At 38.3% G+C, this 21,186-nt stretch overlaps 1 protein-coding gene and 1 non-coding gene across 2 annotated transcripts in view; one reads left to right on the top strand and one right to left on the bottom strand.

Annotated features, from left to right (window-relative positions):
• GULP1 (GULP PTB domain containing engulfment adaptor 1) overlaps window positions 1-21,186 on the top strand; it is a 271,691-nt gene that overhangs the window by 35,792 nt on the left and 214,713 nt on the right. The gene's annotated exons all lie outside the window — the stretch shown is intronic.
• Window positions 10,980-11,086, bottom strand: LOC115802166 (U6 spliceosomal RNA). The gene has a single exon (XR_004022566.1). It is a non-coding gene; the product is annotated as a U6 spliceosomal RNA (small nuclear RNA).

Here is a 21,186-nt window from a genome sequence, read left to right as displayed (position 1 = left end):
ATGGTCACATGTGGTTGGAAGTTACTTCATTGTATAATTAAGTTATTTCTACTGTCCTGGTAAAGGACTGTTCTTCCAGAAATCTTCCAGCTGCTCACTGAGCCTGCATACCCAGTGTGATGAGTACATGGACAGAGGTCATTTTGTGATATGCACATGTCTTAAGAGCACGTGGTGCAGAAAACATGTGGATAGAGGAGAAACAACAATAAAACTTTGATCGACCCGCATAGAGGAAACTTTGCATTGTCTTTCTAGTCTTCCCATAGAAAGCGATATAAAATCCTTGAAATATGAAGAGGCACCCAAAGTGTATAAGCCAAAACAAAACAAAACACCAAAAGTCATTACTAGACATGAAAGAAGCATGTCTAGTAATTACTTGAAAACCTATGCAACTTTTCTGGATTTTGTGGTTTTTGTGATAACTGTCAAATTATTTGTTTGTGGTATTTTGAAATTTATTTACTTAAAAGGCTCCCCTGCCTCCACTGTATAAGCTTCAAAGTTCACAATACTTGGATCTGCCCCTAAATGGGAAGCATATGGAATGGGAGGCCCCAATAGCAAACAGATTTTTTCCAGGAACCCGAAGATCCTTTTCAGAGATTATTTTTATAACTTCTTAAATTGGAGATCAAGCATAGTAACATAACTGATTTTCTTTCAGAGGAAAAAGGTGTGTAACAGGATGAAAATAGATTGGAAGAGTGATACTAGAGTATATAAGGTGATGTTTCTATGGTTAGGATTAAATTTCAAAAACCATAGCAACTCAGTCTACTTCAATCTGTCTCTATCTTCTCTCAACCTTGTTTATCACCATCTTCCCTTTCAGGAAAATAAAGACAGATAGGTATCTTCAGTGAGAGAGATTCTTAATGAAACTGGGTGTGGGTGTGAAAGACCTTCTCAAAGGCTGTCTTCTAGGATTTTCCATTCTGTCTCCTGATGATATGTTACCCTGATAGCTTTTTTTCTTTATTTTTTTCTTGGGGGTGGCCTGGGAGGTGCTACTAGAATTAGCAAATACATTATTTGTTAATAAATTCTCCATCAACACGAATTCCTCAGTTTCCACAAGTAAAACAGATGTTTGCTCTTCTGCCCCATTGTTTCATCTTTTCCTCTAATTGTATCAACTTTGGGGAATCTGGGAAACTCTAACAAAAGAAGTAATGCTCTTATTGCTGCATACAAGTCCCCAAATGACACAAGTAATTTAGAAAACTAAGGAATCAGAAGTTCTACTAATGTTTGTTCCTCAAAGAGCTTTTCTTTAATGAACCCTTGCCAGGGAGATGAAGGGTCTCACGAGAAGCCTTGCTTGATTTATTCATGGTGGATACAAGTACGTACGACGGATATTTAAACATTTAATACTCACTTACCCTTCAGAGTATGACATATGTATGACTTCCCCCCCCCATTGTTTCTTTTATCAGAAATATCTATGTTATACATCAGATATCACCGATCAACTCATCACAAGTCGCCTGCAAAGCATCTAGGTTGTGGGGAGACCCTCAGTGCAATGCCCACCCCTGACCCCACCTCCTTTTTTTCATACTTCTCTGTCTTGGTGAATATGATAACCAACCTTAAGTTCTATACGGCAGAACGGGAGGCATGCAAGACACCTCATGACTTATTCACCATATCGAGCTCATGTAAGCCTCCTTAGTGTCTCCGTTGGATGACCTGTGTGGCTCCCGACTCCTGACCCCCGTCAGAGGAGTTCTTTTTAAGGAAACATAGCTTATATAGCATATTTAAAAGCTTTATTCAATGGACAATCACCATTGAATCATACATTTTCATTCAACAAGTACTGCTTGAGTGCTAGGGAGAAATGGAGTGAAGTAGTGGGCTGGACATCTTCAGATGTCTCTTCCAGGTCCATTCTGTACCCTTCTCTATTCTGCTCTCTGCACTGGTAGGCAAGTCAATATAAACCATATTAATAAGCCCCCGGGAAGAGATATGAGGGAGAGAGAAGCGTGAGTTCACGTTGTTTATTCTCTTAGCTCTTTTCCTGCAGGTGGCCTTAACTTGATTGCTGCTCCCCTCCAATTATCACTTTTTCTCTCAAGTCTGCCCTCTCTGTTGGGCTGTTTCTGGTTTTCAGTACCTTTCCTCTCTCTTGTCCCTTCAGGGCTGTGTGTAGCAGTAGCCCCCTGTTACTATCCCTGAGGTTCTGCATTATCCCTTTTGGTTTTCCTACATCCTTCCCAAACTCTTGTAAATAGTCCTTTATTAAACTCTCCATCGATTATCTTAATTTTAGTGTGGTACTCATTTCCTTCTAGACACTGACTGATACAGATGTTAGTCTAGGAATATGTCTGTGATGCTTTGATGTTATCAGTGATATATGAAGTAGGTGTGGGGAAAAAAAAAATCATGTAGGGAAAGAACCTTCTACATGGAAAAACTCTTTTCCTGGAATATTGAAAGGACGGCAAGGTGGACTGGGTGGCTAGAATGAAGGAGGCAAATGGGAGAGTAGCAGGAAATTAAGTCAGAATGGTAGTAGAATGAGGTGGGAAGACCACCGAGTGCCTTTTAGGGCTTATTTTCAATGTGAGATTGAAGTCATTGGAGGTGATGACTGTCTTATAATTAGTCCCTCTGACTACTGTTTGGATAATAGACTGGGGACAAAGGTAGAAGCAGGGAGGCCAGTTAGGAGGCTATTGAGAAAGACAATGATGATTCCAGCAACAGAGATAGTGAGAAATGGTGGGATTCTGCATGTATTTTGGAATATGGGGACAGGATTTGCCAGTGGTTAAAAAATGAGTCCAGAATCATGACAAGTTTAGCAGCTAGATGGATGGACCTGTCATTTCTCATATGAAGATGACTGTTGGAGGAAGAGTTTAAGGAGGAAGATTAGGAATTTGATTTTGGATCTGTTAAGTTTGAGATGCATTGAAGTAGATGTATTGAATGGGTGCGGTTCATAGGAATTGTCTAGGGTACCGATACAAGTTTAAGAGTCATCAACATATAGATGATATTTAAATTGAAATTACCTAGGCTTTTGATTCTCAAACTTCTTGTTTACATATTTATAAATATAATTTTCACTGTAGATATAGGGTGGTTGGGTCAATCAGTCAGTCTCTAAGAACAATGTTATTAGAATTAGACGTAATATTTAAAAAAAAAAAGAACTTGTATATTCTGTGATTAATGTGTATACAACATAAGCACCTAAAAATGTGCATGTCTATTAAAATACTGACCTGTCCTTGTAAACTCAGGTAAACATATAAAGTGTGTATAACACAAGGACTACGTTTGAAAATATTATTTGCCTTTTTGGAAGGCATTTTTATTTAAATGTCAGAAAGTGAGAGTAATCACTGATTTTCCTGCCAAACAAGGGAATTAAACTATAACTCTAAGAAGAACATGGGGAGCATTATTGCACAGCTATCCTTGAAATTTCAGTCCACTTTTAAAATACAATTATTTTAAGCCATTTGTTTACAATATGGCATCTTTATTTGTATACAGTTTCAAACACTTGGCTCTTCTGTGCCTTATCTCTAACTTTTTAGGATTTGAAAAAAAGGCAATTTGCAATAGTAGAGAAATCCTTACTACTCAAAACACTAGACTAGGAGTGAGAAGTGTGGATTTCAAGGGTAATTATTTTGTCACCAACTAGCTATGTGAATATATAACACAACATCTCTAGGCTTCAGATTCTTTGTTTGAAAGTTAAAAGATTAAATTAGATTACTGGTATTTCCACAGTTCTACAGACTACCTCACCCCCTTCCTGGCACAGTTCCCAGGCTAGTCACAATGGGCCAAGTATGCCAAAGATGCCTGGGTCCCTCACTCTTTCAACCTGAGCCTTTACGTTTTATTTGCTCTGTGTTAGTGCTACCAAGGAAGACATTTTTGAAATGTAGGATCACCAGTTTAAAAGTCTTAGAAAACCAGTTAATTGCTAATCTTTTCCAGAAAAAAAATATTTTCAGTTAATTATGTGTAAAGTTTTTGTCAGCTTTGAGAGCTGCTTTACTGTTAAACCACTGCCTATAAAACATACCCAGCTAGTTCCATTACTGTCTTCCCAGGTAACTATTCTTTTTTTGCCTCTGAAGTGTACTTTAGTCTTAACATTCTTTAATTATAGAGTCTTGGAATCTTACAGTTGAGACAGACCTTAGAAATGATCTCTTTCAACCTCTTTCCTGATACAGAATGACCACCACGTCCTTGAGACTAGTTATTCAAAATCTGTTTGCAGAGTACCAGGGGCTCATCAACTGGGATGGTAACCCATTCCATTTTGTAATAGCTCTTATGCTTTCTTATGTGCAGCCAAAACAAATACCTTTGAAACCTTCACTCTTCTGTCATTTACCATAGGGATTTGAAAACACTATCTGTGGTTAGTGGCTCTCAAAATTTACTGTACATGGAATCACTTAGAGGGTTATGATGAATATTACAGGGCTCTCTATCTAAAGATTGTTTCAATAGATCAAGAGATGGAGTCCAGTAATCCACATTTTCAATAAACACATCATTTGATTATAATTGTAGATCATTATTATAATTCATAACAGAATATTGTGAAATGGAAAATTCATTTTAAAAATTGTTTGTATAATATGATTCCATTTTTGTATGTAATAGCATCCATTTATGTCAAAAAGATCAATTTAAGAGGATGTCCTCCAAATGTTATCAGTGGTTGGTTATTTCTGCCTGTTGAGATTATGGACAGCTTATACTTTCACTTATCTTTACATTCTAATATTTCTACAATGATTATATATTACTTTTATCATTAAAAATGGTAAATTTTAATTAGTGATTTACACCTCCAGTACTTGTCATAAAGGTGATTTTATAGAAGTTGGAAACTGGCAAGGATAAAAGGACCCTATCTAGTATGGTAGTATTATTGCTGCTGAGTCCTTTCAGGGCACATTAGAGTCAGGATCCTTGGATAAAAAATACTGACTCCTCTGATCTGCTCTAAAGGGAGTGTTACCAAGCAAGGGCTCTGTGTGCCTGCGGAACAGAAAGTCAAATTCTGACAGTGGATGTTTGCAGCAAAGTAAGGGTTTATTTGCAGGGTGCCAAGCAAGGAGAATGGGCAGCTCATGCTCAAAAGACCCAAACTCCTTGATGTCTTTCAGGAAGGCGTTTTTAAAGACAGTGTCAGGGGAAAGAGTCATAGGATGTGTGATCGGCTCCTGGGCCTTCTTCTGATTGTTTGGTGGTGAGGTAACAGGGTGATGTCTTGGGAATCTCAACCTTCTGGTTCCAACCAGTCTGAGGTCTGTGTGCTTGGGATCAGCATGTAGCCACCATCCTTCACCAGGGCGGGGGTCTTAGTTTCTACAGAACAACTCAGAGATATTCATCAGATTATTATCTGTATCCCTATAGGAGGAACTAAGAGGCTGTGACTCTTGTCCTAATCATTAACTGCTTGAGTCTGCTCTTTGGAACTCAGGGAAAGCCTAAAAGACTAAAGTCTTTTTCCCTATAAACAGGAAATGGAGTATGAAGGGGCTTTTGTACTGGAAAGACCCCACAGGGTCCTGCTTGCTTTCAACCCCCCTTTTCTTTGAATCTCTTCAATCTTGAGGTGAACAGGGGTGGGACAAGAAAGGGAATACAGTTTTGGATAGAGAGATTAATCATAAACTCAGCAAGGGAACTTAGTTTTAGGGGGACTCGGTTTCAGGAGAATGATGGTCAGCATTGGTAGTTATCTCATTATTCAGCCCAAGGCCATTTTATGAGTCATCCGTTTGTTCTTTCAACAAACATTTATGTTCGTAGGATATATGCCACTCACTAAGGCTAAAAGGAACACAGGTGTACCAAATTCCTACCATAGCAGAGGAAGCAAAGGTGGCATAAAGAATAGAGGAGCTGTCTCTCCTTGGGAAGCTCTGAGTTGGTTTCACTTAAGAGTTGTTGAATAAAGTGAATCTTGAAAAGTGAGGAGCAGTCTTATCTAAGCTGAAGAGAGACTAGGGTGGAGATTTTTCCTTGACAAGGAAATAGGCAAAGCCCATGGAAATGTAACCTCCCGTGTTATAAATGGGGAACTGTAAGTAATTTGATATGGCTGAAGGGCTGGTTGCCCTTGAGAGAATTGCAAGAGGCATTCTGAACAGGTAAGCAGGAGCCCGATCTTGGAGCATCTCATATGCCATTTTAAAGAATTTGGGAGTTTAGGCAAATAACTTGATTAGCTTTATATTGTGGCAGCAGTGTGGTAGATAGATTGGAGTGGTGGCTGGAAATGGCAAGGCTATTCTGGCACTAAGAAAAAGTGTTAGAGGCAAGAGTTATTAAAGGGTTGGAATTAATCGAACTTCCTGACTGATTGGTTGTGGGGGGATAACTAAGAGGGAGGAGTCTGGCATGACTCCTAGTTTTTTGTAGGTTTCTAGGTGGATTGGATTCGAGCACCATTTTTGCAGGGCAGAAGATAGGAGGATATCAGTCATAAAAGTTGTTTTCAGTTAAGAATATGACTCCTTTCCCAGGGTATGGAACGAGAAAAAATTACATGGCAAATATAGAAGAAAATAAAATATCAGAATTCTCCATCTGGACATTGTTTTCCATGTGCCCATCTCTATATTTAATTTCAGCATTTCTATGTTTCAGAAGCTTATTGTGGCCTAGAAAGTTTTCATTATGTACAATTTTATACTTTTCATTTATGCTACTCCCTTTGTCTATGTGAATCTAGGGATAACTGTGAGAGAGATAATACCATTTAGAAAAACCAGAAAGTCATACCAAGAGTGAACCATTTGGGAAGGCGAGGGATGTCAGAAGGCAAAGATAAGTTTCATGAAATGTTGGATATTCGGTGATGGCAGATAATTTTAGTGTCTTGTCATCTGTTGTACTTAAATGACTAGAATCCATCCATATTTACCAGACAAGAACAGAATATGCATATGATCTCTGTGGGCCATTCTGCTGCTGAAAATTTGATTTAGATAATTTACATAAAGGGTAAGACTGAAACTAAATGAACTTAGTGATTTTTTTCTGTGTGTTGGCAGTAGCTACTAATGCAGTGTATCTAGTCTATTGATTTGCAGAAGTAATTTTCTTGTACCTAGACTAAGAAACAGAGACTGCTGACAGATGCCCTGTATCTCTAAAGCAAATTTATTGTACATTTCTAAAAGTAACATATGCTTTTAAAAAATATTTATTTATTTTTTATGAATTAATTTTATTTATTTTATTTTTGGCTGTGTTGGGTCTTTGTTGCTGTGCACAGGTTTTCGCTAGTTGCGGCAAGTGGGGGCTACTCTTGGTTGCGGTGTGCAGGCTTCTCATTGCGGTGGCTTCTCTTTGTTTCGGAGCATGGGCTCTAGGTGCATGGGCTTCAGTATTTGCGGCACGCAGGCTCATAGTTGTGGTGCACGGACTTAGTTGCTCCGCGGCATGTGGGATCTTCCTGGACCAGGGCTAGAACCCGTGTCTCCTGCACTGGCAGGTGGATTCTTAACCACTGCACCACTAGGGAAGTCCCTCTTCTACTACAATTTGATGAGTATCCTTCCATATTTATATGTGTCTCGCTGACTGAAAAAAATGCACAACCTAAAAGTTGAGAATTATGTTTTATTCAGGGGGACTTGCTGAGGACTTAAGCCCGGGAGGCAGCCTCTCAGATAGCTCTGAGGGATTGCTCTGAAGAAGTAAGGGAGGAGGTTGGATATATAGGAGGTCAAATGAACAATTAAAAAAAACAGATACTCCAACGTCAAAAGATTACTGCTAATTAAAGAAAACCAGACATGCCAAGTCAATGAATTTAGTGCTTTTCTCAATATGTATGGGAAGATGCAAGAGTCTGGGCTCACTGAAATCATTTCTTCTATATGCGCCTTAACTATCTAGGGCCAGTATCCTGCTTTTCTCCATCCTGAATCCCCTCAGGGTACACAGTCTGCGATGGCTGCAGTGGCCAATGGCCGCAACATCCTTTGTTTACTGATATGGCAGGCGACACTTTTTGCCCACAGTCTTTATAAATACCCCCTCACTACTTATTAAAGTGTAGTACTCAAATGATATAAGATGATAGAGATAAAACAGCCATGGAAGATATCATGTGATTTGATCTTGATAGTAGATTCCAGCTGTTTAAGCAGGTGACAATATTTTGGGCAAAAATGCTTATCTGTTACTTAAAAAATTAGTAATTGGTTTAGGCGAAGGCAGGATTAAAGGGATAGTAATTATGTGTGGCACCTCTTAATCTTTTAACTTTTCTAATCACCCCAAGAACCTAATAACCTCAGTTTAGTTTGATAAAAACAGTTGATTGAGGAACATTAAAAAAAAAAAAAGGTAACTCTTTAACCTTCAGTGTCTGCTGAAAGTAGAATTACTTTTATGTTCCTTACAGTTGGAGAAGGGGAGCTGTATATTAGAAGATGTAGAAGACTTGTGGTTTTTTTTTTTTTTTTTTCCACAAGTGCTAGTGTCCTTTGGCTTGAATTTTAATGACCATATATCACTCTTTGAATTTTATTGGGAGCTTTCCCCTCAAGCCTATGAACAGTGGTTTGAAACCAGAAGATTCTCTGAGATCTCTCCTCAAGACCAGCTGCAGTTCAGATGTGACCACTCATTGTTCTGGAATGAACAGCTTAGACCCATCTAGCCACCCTGTGGACTGTCCTCATACAAAGCTGTTTCTGTCCTGCATGGGCAGGGACTCCAGGCTCAGCTGTGAGGCCTGCTGAATTAATCAAAGGATACTTAGACCGCATTCCCTAAAGACTAGCAGATTTCTATGGTGACTCTACCCTAACACCCTGAACTCCTGCCCTTTTACATGACAGCTGGAGATCAGAGAGCAGTCTAACGCTGGGAAGACAGTTTAGGAAGAATGTTCTCGAAGATTTATTGGTAAGAAATGTGTGTTTACATGTCCTTTTGCCTGTCAGAATTTGTAATTAACATTTTCAAGCACCTAGAATTTAATAAGCACTGAATTTGGTGCTGACTTTCACTGTTTTGTTCAGTCTCAGTAATACCTTACCAGATACTTGTGTTTATTTCCGGTTTGCAGAGAAAGAAATGGAGAGCCTGCTAAGATATAGGTTCTGACAATTTAGGAGGATAAGTGGGTTTTGACTCTGGCTGCACGTTGGATTCACCTGAAAAGCTTTTTTGAAATATGGATTCCTGGGTTTAGGGCAGATGAATTAGAATAGAATCTCTGGAGGTGGGTACCGCCCAGCAATGCCATTTTACAAACAAACAAAACACATTCCCAGGTGATTCTAATTTGCAGCCAGGGTTGCGAACCTTTGTCCCAATTTGTCTAACACGCATCCCTTATGAAATCGTGGTCCTTGCACCAGCCACATTTGCATGAGTTGGAAACTTGTTAGAAACACAGACTATCTGGACTTTCCTGGACCCGCTGTATCAGAATCTGAATTTTAAAAAGATCCCTAGGGAGTTATTTGTACTGCCTTTGCAACTTTTCTGTAAATCTAAAGCTCTTCTAAAATTAAAAGTGTTTATTAGGAAAAAAAAAGACCATGTTTGGGATACAAACACAAAACCTTCCCTCCAGAAGCTCAGTCTAGCAAGAAGAAAACTTATTAAAAGGCACTTTGCTGAGCGCTGTAATGGAAGTAATGTAGAAAGTGTTGTCACTTTATGGGAGGAAATGAAAGACGCTGCTTGGAAGAATTAAGAGAAAAATTGCCCAAGGAAGGTGACTTGAAGGCATTTTGGGCACAAAGACTCAAAGGACAATTTCTTTAAGAAAATTTGCTAATATGAAGGGAATAAAAAAAAAAGAAACATAAAATTGAGCTTCAGTGAAAATATAATTTGAAAACACATGTATATATTTAAAAAATGATAACTCCAAACTCCAAACTGAGGATTAGTGCCAGACTGGAGAGGTACTCTAATAATTAAAGGAAGAGTTTCTTTCTCTTTTTTGAGAAAAGCAAAGTAATTAAGGACAATTAATCATTTGTAGCTCTAGGGCTCTTGAAGGGAGTTGGGGACAGACCCTTTTGTGAAATTCTGTCTTTTGGAGACTCTTGTGACCCTACTCTCTTGAACTTTTTGGTTTCTTAGAAGTGCTGTGCTTAAATTCTTCTCGGGGCCTTTGCAGCTGCTGTTTTCTCTGCTGGGCAGGTCTGACCCCTTCTTCTATTCCTGGCTAAGTCCTCCTCTCCCTTCAGCTCAGATTCTGCCCAGAACCACTTCTTCCAACTTATACTCTACGTTGGGTACCGTTCTTCTGGGTTCCTATAGCATCTTGTATATATCACATTATTGCTAATTTTCTTTTTGTCTGTTTCTCTCATGAAACAGTAAGTACCTTAAAGGCAGGGGTTATTTCCCAATAGCTTCTGTGTCTCCAGAACTTTGCACAGTGCTTGACTCAATAAATTCTTGGAAGTAAATGAAAAGTGAAAATAATAGCCAGTTTTTGCCCTTAGTTTACAGTGTCAAGATGATCTTTGGAGATGGCAATAATGGATTGAAATGCCCTCAGCATTGATAGCTGGAGAGAAATTTAGAGACTTCAACCTGTGCGTAACACGTGCCTGGCGTGTAGCAGATTCCCAGTAAATTTCAGTTGTGGGAAAGAATCAACATTCTCATTTTGTAAATGAAGACTCTGATGTAGATTATGTTAAGATGTGTCTCTCTTAGCATATTATTAAGAGAACGTGAGCTCAGACATGGATCATTACTCATAAATTAACAATCATTTTTATGGTCTCCAATTTTTAAAATTTTTATTTGAAGTATAGTTGATTTACGATGTGTTAGTTTCTGGTGAACAGCAAAGTGATTCAGTTATATGTATATATATTCTGATATTCTTTTCCATTACGGTTTATTACAGGATATTGAATATAGTTCCCTGTGCTGTACAGTAGGACCTTGTTGTTTATCTATTTTATATATGGTAGAAAAATGTGGAATGCTTCATGAGTTTGCGTGTCATCCTTGTGCAGGGGCCATGCTAATCTTCTCTGTATCGTTACAGTTTTAGTGTCTGTGCTGCCAAGGTGAGCACTGGCCTCCAGTTAAGTACCTGCATGTGTCAGGTGTTATAGAAATAACGTATATGTATAATATACATATATGGTCACATTTAATTCTCTGAAATACCTGTGAGACTTATATTAGGTTTGGTGGCACGAATTTGAACTCAGAAGTGTATGATTATAGAACTCATGCTTTTTTCCTAATCAGTGTTCTTTCTGCCCTTCCCTACTGCCTCCCTTGCTTTCAGAAGCAGTTGAAGCTGCCTGCACCTTTCTCTTCCTGGAAATTGCATGGTTAGGAATCAAGGACTCGCCCTTTGATTATTAATTTGCTGTGTGTTCATATACGGAGCCTTTCTTCCTCTGTCTCCACATTTATAAGATGGACCTATTAAACTATAGCAAAAAAAAAAATAAACTATAGCAGGGGTCCATTTATTTTTCAACAAATATTTGAAAGGCTAATGTGAACCAGACACTGTTCTAGGTGCTGAAGATACAACAGCAGAAAAAGGACAGACAGGACCCATAGACCCACAGAGCTTCCATTATGGCAATGATGGCAACTGAGGCTGAAAATAAACAAGTAAAACAAAATCAAATAGTGATCAGTGCTGTAAAGCAAATAGAATGGGCTGACAAGGAGGAACGTGGATGGAGTAGGGTGAGGACATCCGTGGATGGGGTGGTCAGGGAAGTCCCCCTCAGGAAGTGACATTTAAGTTGAGACCTGTGAGCAAAGCAGGAGTCAGTCATGAATACATTTGGAGACGCAGAGCTCTAGGCAGAGGGATGCTTGGGGCAGAAATCCTAAAGCCAGAAGAGCTCTGCATGTTGGAGGACCACTAAAGACCAGTGTGGCTGGTGGGACGAGAGTAGAAGGAGATGAGAGGAGAGGTTGGCAGGTCCAGATTATGGATTTACAGTCAATGGTAGAGACTGTTTCTCAAATGCCAGCGTGCAGATACTCCGCGGAAATCCATCGTGATGTTCTCACATCTTTGATACCTTTGACATCTTGGGTACTTCTTTCAACATCTTTGCTGCTTTTCACCTGTTTGGGAAAATTGTTCCATATGAGTAATGTCCCAGAATAGAAGCCAGAATCTTGCTTCTTCAGCCTCTTGTGTATCAAGGACACATGCATATGACCTAGGCTCTATTGATCAGATGCACACAGGTAAGACTTCCAATCGGAAATTAATGACAAGAAACAGGCACCATGGAATCCATCTGGCAGTGATGGTGGCTGATACATTTCATCTACAGGGGCCGCCATGCAGAGTTTCTAATATGTTCAATAGCATCTGGTGCACAGATCCTAGTTAGCAAAGTGGACTTTGGTGAGAATGCCTGGTGATGGCGGCAGCGCTGAGCACACAGGGCCAATTCAGTGCTCTTATTTCAGTACTGTTTCTGACTGCATAGCTTAGTTCTTTAGCCATCATGCAGTTTTTCTGTGAATCTCTTATATCCTTCCCCTAAATTTCTTTTTACTTACATTTACTAGAGTGCATTTCTGTTTGCAGTTCAGAGCCCTGTGTCGATGACCCCAACTTGAAAATAAGGGTCAGAGAGATTTACTACCTATATCTAAGTATTAGATCTATGAGATTAATTTCAACTTTACATTCTTGGGCTAATTAGTGGCCAGATACGACCTGGAGGTGTGAACACTGCTCATTTCTAAACCCTATTTCCCATATTTTTATTTGCAAAACTAGTGTTTATAAACTTATTCCTGGTTTAGAAACCTACTTTATTCTTTGCAGACTTTCATGGGTAGGCAGACTAATTATTCAATTATTTCTTCTGGAAACCTCTTTATTGACCTCCCTTAACTTAAAGATCAGGATGTAGTACAAAGATGCTACTTTCCCATTAGACTTAAGATCTCTCCAGGCTCCCAGATACATCATTGATGAGGGATACATTACAGCTCACTAAGAGCTCCCCCTCCCCCTTGTAGGTAAAGCTAAATAAGTATTTAATTATTAACCACAATCTTAAATGTATATGCATTTTAAGAGAAGTTGCTGGTATCTGTTTAGTAGTCATTATTTCAATAATATATGTAACTAGCCTTTTATGAGGTCTACCGTGCTGCATCTGAGAAAGGGCTTCTAAAATTTAAGTGGTTCTTAATAGCTGTGCAAAACTAAGGTGAAAATATGTTTATAATTATCACCAACCCCATCTGTCCTGCACTTGTGCCAGGCTATTCTCGGAAGGGTTGTTAAAAATGTAGCTACTTCTCTAAAATGGCTTTCCATTTTCTGCATCTCTGGCTATCTCTCCACTCTGTTGAAGTTCTGAATCTTTACTAACTTATGCCAATTTTATTTCTTAGGATATATTCTTTTTTTAAATTTATTTGGCTGTGCCAGGTCTTAGTTGCAGTAGGTGGGATCTTTGTTGCCTCCTGTGGAATCTTCATTGAGGCATGCGGGATCTTTTTTTAGTTGCAGCATGTGAACTCTTAGTTGTGGCACACGGGATCTAGTTCCCTGATCAGGGATCGAACCCGGGCCCCCTTCATTGGGAGCATGGAGTCTTAGCCACTGGACCACCAGGGAAGTCCCTTCTTAGAATATATTCTTTTATTTGTAGCTGAATTTGTTTTCTTTTTCATTGATATGTCCATTGGATGCAATGCTCTTCACGATGACTGTACTAGCGGAGAAAATTGCACTTCCAACACCTCTGTAGGTAAAAATGGTGATTGATTCCTGGAAATATTTCACATGTTGTTTACCTTAATGGGAATTGCTCATTGTTACAAATAGGGAAAGAGGTATCCCATTTTTCTTGTTTAAAGGCCTTATCTCCCATGATACCAGTATACGCATTTAAGAGTACCTTACATTGAAAAGCAATTGAAAAGGAGATTTTTGACTCAGTGTCTTTATGTGAGATTTAATCACTAGGTTATATATATTTAGGTGTTGCCTTTGCCAGTGAATTTTCAGAAACTTCATGCTTAGTCCATGCTTTGTTGGTAAGTTTTTGGTGAATACATTTATGGTCCCTTGAATGTTATTACCTAGGGATATTCTTTGTCTCTATGGGTTTAGAGACAAAATGCTTAGGGTGGAAAATTTTCATTCTGGAATATGTCTTCTGGTTGTCTCTTCCTCCTTTTGTCTTAATACATGATGCACATTTTAAATTATGCATTACAGCTAGAGATGTGTGTTTGTAGGGAGATTTTGAGAAATTGAATCTTCTAAATAAACATAGCGAGGTGATGGGTACATGATGGTTTATTATTTTATTATGTTACTTTATATATGTATGATTTTTTTCATAATAAAAAGAAAACTTCGTATATTAGACTAATATAACCCTGTGACTTAGGCAATTCACTAAACTTCTCTGAGCTTCAGTGTCCTGAACAAAGAGAATATGTAAATAAAGACATAAATGCTTCATTTATAGGATTAGGATTTTATGATGGAATGAATGCTCTAGTGTTCCAGTGTGGACTGTACTCTGAAATACTATTCACATGTTGAGTATTAATTATAGAAGGATTTTGTGCAAGTGTCATTTAATATTAACCTAAAAAGAACTGGACAGAGATTTGCGTAATTATTTTTTGTATTAGAATAATGTAGGGTCATAGAGGCCAGGAGAAGGCATGGGTTGCCTTTAGAAGGTGGCCACTTAAGAAATGGTGGAACACAATTAAGCATAACTTGGGGCGAGAAACTCTTCATTTTCTGTGTTAGTGAAACAAATGGTGATCCTAGGTAAAAGTAGACGATGACTGTTTCTTTTTTTTTTTTGGTATGCGGGCCTCTCACTGTTGTGGCCTCTCCCGTTGCGGAGCACAGGCTCCGGACACGCAGGCTCAGCGGCCATGGCTCACGGGCCCAGCCGCTCCGCGGCATGTGGGATCTTCCCGGACCGGGGCACGAACCCACATCCCCTGCATCGGCAGGCGGACTCTCAACCACTGCGCCACCAGGGAAGCCCGATGACTGTTTCTTAATTGGGAGATTTCTTAATATTTTCTTACTTAAATTAACATCAGTTTTGTGGTTGAGGTTCTTTAAAATTAGAGCAACTGTCTCTAGAGAAAGGAGAACAGGCTACCTTCTCAGGGAGTCTCATGAGAATTTATATCTGCTCTAAATGATTGATTTTGAGATGATCCATTATGAACATTTAATTCCAGTTAATAACGGACAATACTTATTCAAAGTTTACTGTATGCCTCGAAATGTGCAAAGTGGTTAACAAAGATTATTGTATCTTTCTCACAACCGCATAAGAAAGAGTGCTGTTATCTTTTGTTATAAGGATGAGGTAGGTCACTGTGGCTCAGAGAGGTTAAATATCTTGCCCAAGTTCATATAAATGAAAAATGATAGAATTAAGAATAGAACTTGCCATTCTAACTCTAGAACCTATGGTCTTTACTATACCATATTAGTTCTTTATAGCAATTATTTTAGTCTAGGCTTTTTTCTAAACTTTTTTTTTCCTACCTCTTTCTGTGTGCTCCTCTATTCAGCTATATGAGCAGGCACATCAAATTTTTATTATAATGGTCCAGAAAGTCTATTTTTGAAGTGGAAAGTCTATTTTTGAAAGTCTATTAAATGAAAATGTATAAATGCATATAGGTAATCATATTGTATTAATTTCCCTAGGACTACCATAGCAAATATCGCAAACTTGGTGGCTTAAAACAATGGAAATACATTTTCTCACAGTTCTGGAGGCCAAAGAAGTCCAAAATCAATGTGTTGGCAGGGTTGATTCCTTCTAGAAGCTCTGAGAGAAAATCAGTTACTGGCGTGCCCCTAGCTTCTGGTAACAGCTGGCAATCCTTAGCATTCCTTGGCTTGTAGCTTCATAACTCCAGTCTCGGCCTCTATCTTCACATGACATTCTGTCTGTCTTTCTGCGTCTCAAATTTCCCTCTGTTTTATAAGGACACTGGTCATTGGCTGTAGAGCCCACCCCAAATCCAAAATGATCTCATCTTAGATTTTTAACTGAATTAATTACCATCTGCCAAGACCCTATTAACAAATAAGGTTATATTCACAGGTACCAGAGGTTAGGATTTGGACATACCTTTTTGGAGGCCACTTTTTGACCCACTACTTATTTTGAACATTTGTATTAAGGAAGCAGGTAAAAGAGTACAAGTACAATGCAAACTTTAGTTTCAGACCATCTCAGTTCACTGATTACTAAGTTTTAAGTGTATTTTAGTATGAGAATGTTATTTTATGTACATTATCTCAATACCAGAGATATTCCCCAAAGATTTTAGACTTAAATTTTGTTTTCTTTCTGCTGCTTCACTAGTAAAAATATGTGCAAATTGTCATTTTTCAGTTATTTCCTGAAACTTTGATATTGAAATTATTGTTAAGAGACTCTAAATGGTAAAAATATATTATACATTTCAGTGAGGTTTCCTGATTCTTATCCCAAAGCCCTTATTAACATGACATGGAATATTAGCACTAGATTTAGTGAAGAGATATTGAATTCAAAAGATTGACCTGACAAAGAAGATGTAATAATACTTGATAATTGACCAACATTTGGGCCATCTAAAAGAGAAAAGCCAAACTGGACATCAAGAAATCTGGATTCCATTCTTAGCATATTAGAAGTTCTCTACCTCTGCAGAATGGAACAGAAAAACAAACAAACAAAAACCAAAAAAACTTCTAGAGAACAAAATGAATGTGGAGATAATCTCAGCAAGCAGATTGCTAAGAGCCTTGGAGCGGGTGATTCCTGAAGAAACATGGAAATCAAATTTTGAGCAAACTTCTGGAGATAAAAAAAGGAAGGAACCAAGGATGATAGGTGATGACATGTTTAGAGCAATCAATGTGTATTTTTGATACAAACTTAGAAATTTTTGATTTGTTTTTAATCCATTAAGTGGCATATTAGGGAGGAGATGCGAAGTGAACAATAACCAGGAGTATTGCTGATAAGGTATCAGCAAAAGATGGCTAAAGTAGCATAATTATAAAAAAGATGCATGTCTACTTAAACTATCTTATTTTAATGTAAAGCTTACACAAATGTATTTATTTGTCAAATTTTTCAAGTAAGTTAAGGTCTTTCCTTTGAGTCTGCTGACTGGAGTTCTAGAAAGGCTTTCTTATATAAAGAAAACCCATGACAGATCATCCCAATGATTACTTCATCGAATGGGAGGGAGAACTTAGGGGCACCTATATACATGCACATTCCTTCTAAACTGTAATAATTTCATCTTGATCTTTTTAAAGCTGTGTTGCCCACATCTAATGTGACATGGGAGTGAATACCTGACTAAGTTGTGGTTTTATTAGGAAGGAGGAATGAGGAAGTAGATGCTTGTTAGGCAGCCAACAATTTTCATCACAGTAAGCATGTAGCAGAATTGGTGGGAACAGAACTGCTTAAATGCACGTAGGGCAAAGTCTAGTAGCTCTAAGTGTCCACTTAACCACGGGCAGCAGTTGGTGTGGTTTACACTTTAATGGAGAGTTTCAGTTAGTCTGGTGAGTGGTGAACTGGTTAAGTGGAACTCTGTTTTGAGAACCTCTGCTCATCTAATTGAGCTTTAAAAGTACTACAAAGGTTCACACAAGATTCAAGGGGAAAGGATTTGCAGACGAAATTAGATTTGAGCCAATTTCAAAGGACAAGATAGTAGAAGGATTCATGATAAGGTAAGTGATTGTTTGTTTTGTGTGGTTGAGAAACTATCAATTTCCTGGCGTTTGTTTCACAGGCTAGAGATAAGGGGAGAGAAATTTCCAGCATTGATTTCAGGTCCTGAGAGAGCATTTCAGTGAGGACTGGGTCACCTACTTGTGTAACTGTGCTGTTCTTGGGTGGTCTTTTCCTGGGTAGCCATTGTCATCTCACTTGAACATGGTAAGTCAGACACAAATATAGATGTGATGGTCTTGGATAGTTTAAAGTTGTGCTTATTGCATGATATCATTTGTATACATATACACACATAAACACATTTAGTTTAATATCAGTTTATTTAAACAGATATGTCTGCAAAATAAGCTTCGATACCTTAAAAAAAAAGTATGACTTCATTATTATAAAAACAATTAGGATCTGATTTTCATGAATAAATTTTTTTTGCCAAAACCCTGAGCAATGCTGTAAGTATCTGCATTCTTAAAAACCTGAGATTATGTACTTTAAGAAGCTCTGCCAAAAATATACTTTTTGCTTACTAAGTATGGTTTTGAAAACTTTTCTTTTTGTTTTCATGACCTGTTTGGAGTGCTAGTTGTGAAGCAGATGTACCTCCTTTCCTCTATTCAGTTATGCAAGACTCTTTTCCTAAATCATTAGCATCACACCATTCTGCTAAGCAATTTGCTCTATCTGCAAGTTGCCCCTGCTGTCACAACAGCACGCCGTAAAATGGTTTTCGAGATCCTTTTTTACTTTACCCATTCTTTCACATTCCTCTAAGAAACTTCACTACACCTCAACTCACTTGTTTGATCCCATGGAGACAGTGAGAGGGAGCTTATCTCAGGGGACAAGAAGCAGGGTAGAATAGTGAAGGAACACGGAATTGCTGTGGTTTCAATGGTATGTGGGACATGAGAAAATACGAATATTGTGTGTAGACCACTCTTTCAAAAAGGTTAGCTGTGAATGGAAAGGGATAGAGTGGAGATAGGATTTTGTTTCAAATGAAATAGATGTGACGGTATTTATAAAGAAGCCAGTAAAAGAGAGTAGAAATTATAGAAGAGGAGAGGAAATTGATGTACCGTGGTCCTATTCACTCTTCCTGAAACAGTGTTCCCCCTCATCCTTTCACACCCTTGTGAATAGCAATAACCTTAATATTACTTGAATATATTGAATGTGTCACTCTGTCAGATGTTATATGAAAAGAACTATGAGGTTCTTATTCCTGCTCTTTGGAATTTACAGGCTAAAGCCATAGCACGTGTTGTGATTAGGGATCATTCCTGCTTTGAGGGTGTTCTTTATTAGGGTTTTAATGTGGCCTATTTTTTTTTTTTTCAGAGTCATGATTTAATACACCTATCTGAATCACATGAAGTGGAAATTCTTTTTAACCTTGACACCTAGAATAGAAATAACCCCTGTTTTATAGGTCCTAGTCCTAGTAGTGGTTTATCAGGCTTCTATTGTTCAAGATGATAACATTGTTTAAGATGGCTTGATCTGAGATCAGGTAAATCCATGTGATGGTCAGTTATGTTATAATGGGATGGTTGGCTTGAGCCCAAAAAGAATTTTCAAAGGTAATGCAAAAATCTTCAGGTCAATGGGACTTCCTGAGGAGTCAGCTAATGCCTCCAAATGTTTATCAAAGTAGTTATTTAGTGGCTGCTAGACTCAAGTGTACACAAAATTCTAATGAAGAGTAATAACAGAGTCTTAAAAAAAGCAAAAACAAACGAGACAAGGCTTGTAGATTTTTTTGGACAGCCCTCATAATCCATAGTAAGTATTTGATAAATCATAGTATTAAAGAATGTTTTACATTTGTGCAGTGCTTGTTCTTTATAAAACACTATAATCAGCATTATTGCTTTTGATTCACAACATGGGTGACCCATAGGCAGAGGAGGCGTTGCTATTGTATTATCCCAGATTAGGAAATTGAGGCTCATAAATGTTAGTAATAAAAGCTGACATGTTGAGGGCTTGTTATGCACCAGGCATGGAGTTCAGAAACTTACAGGTAGTTTATCTTCAACACTATCCCATGCTATAGCTATTATTACTCGGATTTTGCGGTTGATAATATTGAGAAGTGGTTAAGTAACTTATCCAAGTGTACATGACTGGTAAGTGAGTCATGACTCAAACCAAGGTGAACTGACCCAAGGACAGTTGGAGCCTCTGTGTAATATTGTACTGCTTCTTTAGGCTCTTTACACACGAGTTTTCTTTCTTCTCTGTGGCTCTTATAACTTCGCATTACAGTAAACTATCAGAAACAATGTATTACATAATACAGTTATCTAAATACCCTCAAAAAAGTCAGTGGACTAAATATATTCATGTTTTTAATTGGCACATGGGTAATTTTAGTGTCCAATCAATGACCGGTTCTTCTCACAGCGTTTTTTGCTTGTTTGTTTTCTATATTGGAGAATTAAAACAGATAGTATCTATTGAAGTGAATCTTGGAACTTGTTATCAGTTGGAGTCAGTATATGTTTTTCCTTTGGAAATATTCTAGATGTAATAGATACCAAAGGAAATAAAATTCACTATAGAAGTGATTCATTATGAAATGTTTGAGAAACACATGATCAACTTATACAGCACTTGACAAACTAGTTCTTTTTTTTTTTAAATTAATTTATTTAATTTATTTATTTTTGGCTGCGTTGGGTCTTCGTTGCTGCGTGCGGGCTTTCTCTAGTTGTGGTGAGCGGGGGCTACTCTTCGTTGCGGTGCGTGGGCTTCTCATTGCAGTGGCTTCTCTTGTTGCGGAGCACAGGCTCTAGGCACACAGGCTTCAGTAGTTGTGGCACACGGGCTTCAGTAATTGTGGCTCGCGGGCTCTAGACTGCAGGCTCAGTAGCTGTGGCGCACGGGCTTAATTGCTCCGCAGCATGTGGGAACTTCCCGGACCAGGGCTCGAACCCGTGTCCCCTGTGTTTGCAGGTGGATTCTTAACCACTGCGCCACCAGGAAAGCGCCAACAAACTTGTTCTTAAGGATACTTATTTTAATGAAACCGTTAAAAGATATATTATGGGATGTATCAATATTATATAACTATTTATCTGATACTACTTTTAAATATATCTAAGAAAAATGCTGGACACATTGTTGTGCAATAATCTGCTTTTAATAGTTAACGGGTCATGCCCATCATGACAGGAAGTTATCTGGTCAAATGTGTAACTATTGACTGGGACATTAGCCCATGTGCTGCTTTTACCAACTAACAGCTTCCGCTGGAACATGTAGTCCATTCAGTGATTGCTGGAGTATGCTATGAATCTTGCCCATGATTTGCATGTAGTATCATACTGATGTTACTCAGTGGTTAATGTAGGGTAAACATTCATTTGTATAAACAGCAATTCTTGTTCTGTAGAGGTGGGAAAAGAAGGAGGTTTTAGATAAA

Source organism: Delphinapterus leucas, chromosome 8 (genome assembly GCF_059928025.1).
Source record: "Delphinapterus leucas isolate spDelLeu-1000000601 "Yukka" chromosome 8, BTC_Dleu_Yukka2, whole genome shotgun sequence".
Taxonomy (NCBI): Eukaryota; Metazoa; Chordata; class Mammalia; order Artiodactyla; family Monodontidae; genus Delphinapterus; species Delphinapterus leucas.
Note: the sequence above shows the minus strand (reverse complement) of the source record. Positions and strands in the feature narration are given on the sequence as shown.